Below are 6,000 nucleotides of genomic sequence, written 5' to 3' on the forward strand. Positions count from 1 at the left end.
TGCTCTAGGCTGCGCGTTTCTGTAGTCTCTAGCGCTGCGACGTCGATGCTTTGCGGGCAGACTAGGAAAAGGGTTCCGCTAATGCTGGTGGAATTCAGCGAGGCAAAAAGAAATTTAAAAAAAAAAAACGAAATAACAAAGAAGACAACGTCGCACCACAACAGGCACAAGATATATAAACACCATAAAACACTATAACATGCGGCAACTGCTGTTCCGCGCATGTAGCACTATCTTTATTTATTTATTTTTTCCCTGCGGGCATCGCAGCTGCACAAGTGACGTTCGCCCAGCGCTGACGTTCGCCGGCTGCGAGGTGGCGAGCCCTCCCTTTGCAGAGCGCATTGCCCGTGCGTCGCGTCATGTCGAGCCCGACTAAATAAAACGGGGTCAGCCAAGCAGCCGGGGGCATTTCCGCTCCGAGCTGCGGCTGGCGCGACGAGCGCACGGGCGCGCCCGCAGGTGCGCGGGAAGGGCGCCGCCTCGGTGCGCGGCTGGCCTCGAGCGCCAGCGGCCAGGCTTCGCGACGACGCATTGCCAGACGAGACTCGGCGCTCGATAGGCTCTCACTCGGGGCGTGTAAGAGAACCCGGCAAGAGCGGGTCGAGTTGGCTTGTCGGGATGAGAGTTCCTGTCGCGCTCATGCAAACGCTAGAGAGCTTCGTGGGATAGGTTGAATCAGTTCGACCCACTTGCAAGGTGCAAGTGTTTTTTTTTTTTTTTTTAGACATACTGTAAGCCTTTTTCCGGCTCATGCACGATGAGTAATTGAGTACAGTTATATTTCTCGGAACAACGCTGGCGAACATGCACATTAAATAAAAATAACCCCATAATTACAGTAATCAAAAGAGCATCGAACAAAAACTGCAACAGTCAGACCACGCATGTAACAGCAAGCGGCACCTTGTCAGACACTGCAGATGCGTAAAGGCAGACGGGCTGAATCACTGGTTCGCAGCCAGTAAAAAATAACCGGAGGCGCTTTATTATCTCTCCTCGATGCGCTGTCATTGCGATCTCTACCGGACGGAAGCTAGTTGAAGCGACATTGGTTTGGGCTATATATCTGAACCCGACTTCTGAATCAGCCCACTCGCGCACTGGCGCACGTTCATGTGTACGACGACACTAATACCGACGGCTCGAGCCGAGGCCGAACAAAGGCGTGTTCCTCGCTAGATGCCAATGCAGCAACCACGATAGCGAGCGCAATAGTGCCTGCAGTGAGACTACGTGTTTCGCGCAGTATCACTGCAGCAAACATTTGCATTGGCGAGTAGACTCTGCACCTATTTTGTCCGTCTGAAGGTAGGCATTTTACATTGCCCGTCAGTGGAATGCTACTGTAATTTGCTCCGGGGCCGTCCAAAGCCCGAGACAAAGCACAGTCGCACGACCTCTACCCAGGCCGCAGACTACAGACCAAGTCGGGCACGGGCTTCTGTGTCCGCCAGAGCCAGCGAAGAGGTGTGAATACAAGGAATCTAAAACTACATGTGGCGTCATGCATACTGTCTAGCACTTCCCCTCGCCCCGAAGCTGTAAGCCCACGCAACCACTTTATCTTTTCAAATCCTGGAGAACCACCGGATTTGCTCCTTCCTCTTCCCTATGTTATGTTTCACTTCGTGCAGCCGCGGCTTCACCCCAACTTCCTTAACCTCGGCGCCGGTTTGTCCGTCTTGTACACCGTAGTGTGCACCGCAACAGCTGGCTTGCGATGCTCTGCACTGCTTCTCCCAGTGCTTGTGGCGGAAATGATTCGAGCATCATTTTTCCGCAGAGAAGGCACAAGATTCGAATCCGGCTGTAGAGCCTAACCTTTCATATGCATGGGAGTTATTTTTTCATTGACGTGATGATGATCCTTATGGGAACGCTACTACTGCTGCAGCGACGATAACACCGCAAATTCAGCTGGAAAGCCCATATGACGGCCATAAGTGGGGTACAGATTTAGGGATGCAAGAGAAATGCGCAATCGAGCGCTTGAGATGACTCTCCTTTGTACGTGTGGTTGCGCCTATATTTCGTCGTTCTTGGCGACTTGGGACGCAAGTCATGCTCAACAGCGCCTTTTATTACTGCCTTGAATGTTCAAATCACCCCATTTCCTGGTCATTTATGTTTTTTCTGCCTGCACCTACACCTTGCAGATGATATATGATTGCCGCGAGCTCGCATATTATCAAAATACTGAAAATAGCAACCAGCCTTATATTTTTCGCATACAATTCGTTGAGAGATGAGTGAAATATTCTGGAGATTTTATGGCGACATTCAGGCTGAAGCTACACTCCACATATGCGCAGCTTTGGCAGAGCACAATCAACTCCTTCCGCTAGATCGAACTTCATGAGCTCAAAGAAGAAAGCAAAAAATTGTATACACTGTTCAAACTCCTCTCAAAGAGCCGGAAGTTGCTTCGTCTCTTGAAAAAAACTCGATGAACTCGCCGATGACGACAGCGAGACAGGCACAAAAGCAAATGGATGTACTGTGCCGCGTTTCGTAGAATCCAGCAGCGTTTGGACGACAGCCCGGCAAGCACGGCCTCACCCCCGTTACAGTATAGGCCGCTTTTCGGATGTGGCTTTTAATAAGCGTGACTGCAGTGGTCCGATTGTTGCAGAAAAGAAACCGTCATTCACAAGAAGTTTGAGACATTTCAACGAATACTCAATGAAAATGAAAGTAATCCATTTCTCATTTTGACAGTTTCCATCGGCTTCAACTTCCACACGCATTTCGTGCGCCAATATATAATGCGCAATCAGTTGAGAGTACGGTTGTTTCCGCCTCTTCTCTTTTACTGGGCGGCTTCTTATAGAGTATTTGGAGAAAAAAGAGGGTCATTGATGCATTTATCTTACAATACGAACTAGAGTAATAAAGCATAACCCAATATGGCTTTATTTTTCCAGTCCACGTCGCTCAACTGACAATGAAGGGATGCGTTTTAGAGCGCAGCTCTTATGCGCCCATTCATGGGTTGAGCGTCGGCGTACCTCGTCGTAACCGCGCGAACGCGCTCATGCCACTGCTCGCGCCTTCGTCGTCGTCTTCTTCCACAGCTGGCTCCGATGCCGCTCATCATACCAGCGTTCCCATAGTGCCACTCCCACTGCGAAGGCGCTGACAGCACTGGCCCACTGCCAGTCGGTGCGGTGATTTCATTCTCAAACTCAATATATCGCGAAATGAAAACACGTATCGAGCTGCGCTCAAATTTCGCATTAACCGTAATCGCAATCGTCGGACATCTTTTTTCGTTCACATTTCTTACAGACTCAACTGAGATAAATAATAAAGAAGAGGACATTAACTCTGGCGCACGTTAACAAGTGAACATACCTGAACTTCAACGACATATACCTAAACAAACCTTAACTTTATAACGTCTTTACTAATGAAGCGTTTTTTTTTCCTTTTTTTTAATTCACCGAACACGCGTCAGGCTTCGAAAAAGCGCCTAACTAAACTGGCACTTGGACCGAGTTGGTTTAGCTTCATCTTGGGTAAACAGTTCAACACATGCAAGGACAAGAAATCGATCTTCCTAGTAACGCCTGTCCCGTCACTTCCTTAGTTCTTGTCCGCTTCTGTGTCGCGCTGTTTACCCTTTGACATGTGTCACTTCATGCCGACAGCCCTCTGCTCAAAGCCAGGCGTTCAATATACGACAACGTTGTGTGATGCACGACGCAAGCGCGAGGCCGACAACTCATTATTGTGCGGTCTGAACATTATTTTTACATCGAAGCCATCGCGTGCAGACATTTTAGAAGCTTTTACTTTATTCATTTGCATGCACCACAACCGTCTTTCAGTTACGTGTGACATATACATGCAGCCACTCCTTGACGCCATCAGTTGCCCCCGCGATACAGTAGTCGCACAGGAGAGGCATCTCTCACTTCAAACTTACCCACATAAATTCTTCTAGCAGACCATATCATAAGAAGCCAACAAACAATGACACCACGGACAACATAGGAGAAATTACTTGTGCTTACTAAATGAATTAAAGAAATTAGTAATTAATCTAAATGAAAGTGGATGAAGAAACAACTTGCCGCAGGTGGGGAACGATCCCACGTCTTTGCATTACGCGTGCGATGCTCTACCAATTGGGCTACCGCGGCACCGTTCTCCCATCCACTTTCTTGGGTATTTGTGTTTTACTACAAGAACTAACCCAGGGAATGTTAGCCAGTGCCACCAGTCGCGAACCTTGGCGGCGGATGTGGAACATCCTTTCTGCCGCAGGCGTCACGAGTACATGATCTTCTTGAGTGAAGGCAGCTGGTCAATAAACCCATACATGCTACCTGAAGGCATCAATGTTGCCGGATTCGAGACCCTCGTTATGTAATAAACGCGTAATGCGAAGACGTGAGATCGTTCCACACCTGCGGCAAGTTGTTTTTTCATCCACTTTCATTTCCGTTAATTTATCATTTCTTTAATTCAATTAGTAAGTACAAGTAATTTCCCCTATGTTGTCCTTGGTGTCATTGTTTGTTGGCTTCTTATGATATGATTAATAAAAATCGGGCCCCTCGGTTAACCCCCTTTCTTCTCGTCTAATAGACCATGTTATTGTGCGTTAATTGGCAGATTGTGCATGGTAGCCCGTAGTCAGTGGCTGCAAACGCTGCATGCGTAACGTTAATTCGAGGGAAAAGAACGCAATTGAAGCTTAGATACATTTCTGCATAACTAGCTTCAATTGGTACCGCTCCATCAGAGTGAGAGCGATGGCGCAATTTACCCAAGCACACGGGCACATAGGCAGAAAAAAAAAAAAGATCGATCAACAGCAAAAACCAAGTGAAGCGTCGTCGCCTCTGCGGTTCTCCCCCTCCCGGCCCACTATATAGGCGGAGTCACAAAGTTGACCATAATAATGCAACAATGTTACCACGCTGCCTGGCGAATGGCCCCCGTCGAACAGCCTTGTGTGTTCCCTGTTGCCTCAGATACGATGTTCTCCGCAATCCGCCACAATATCCCTTCCTATGGAGATTGCCAAAGCCTCGTGGACATTGCTCGCCGTTGTGATCGCAACCCTGCTAATCCAGAACCAGCTTGCTGCCGCAAACACGGTCTTTAATATCAATTTCTTTTTCTGTCTAGAATTGCCACGAACTGGTTATGATAGCAAGAACACTACGCTGCGTTCTTCCGCAGACTGCTTGCAGAAAAATAAAGGGGAGAAACGTATGGCATCAATCAGCGCACGAAAATACTGTCGCGAGCTGCATGGGTCAGTCGGTTACGCTCATGATTTGAAATGTGGCAGCAACATGGCCAGACGGCAAATGGCAGATGGCACGGAGAAAGTAGCCTTAAAATCTTGCCCTCGTTTGTGTTACACATTTCCAAATCCTAAGACCAAACCATCGTAGCCGGCTTCTCTGCAAGCTACGTGTTTCTTCGAGCAAACAATGACGGGAACTCATAAGGTGTAGGGGTTTAATAGGCCCCACTGAGTAGCATATCTATTCGGTGAACTATTAAGCCAGCTCCTATAATTACAGTGCTGCATTAAAATATTATATGCACCTCGTCAAACTTGAGTGAGCTTTCTTGAATACTAAACCACGTTGCACATTCACGTGTGCATGGAGGAAGTGTGATCAAAGCGTTTGGTGCAACTCAAACCCAGATTGTTGGCTATAAGAAGGACTTCATGCGAACTGCACAGCCTTACTATTACGGACGGCGTACGCGCAGTAACGCATCCAAACTTCGTTCAAGCCGACAGTTTCTTCTCGCAGGCTCCTCAAGACTCCCTGGTGTAAGTCCTGATAATACGCGCGCGCTGGATGCGAACGCTAAGCCCCTTGTATGTCCAAGCACCGAAACCGAAAGTTAGCTCAATATCTTAAATCTGCGCTTGCTCGCGTAATCAGGGCCCTTTTGCAGGAGTGGTGACGCTGCTCGTTTGTCAATCTGTGACGCACATAAACGTGCATTATGGGCACTCTATAC

The sequence above is a fragment of the Dermacentor andersoni genome, chromosome 1 (genome assembly GCF_023375885.2).
Source record: "Dermacentor andersoni chromosome 1, qqDerAnde1_hic_scaffold, whole genome shotgun sequence".
NCBI lineage: Eukaryota > Metazoa > Arthropoda > Arachnida > Ixodida > Ixodidae > Dermacentor > Dermacentor andersoni.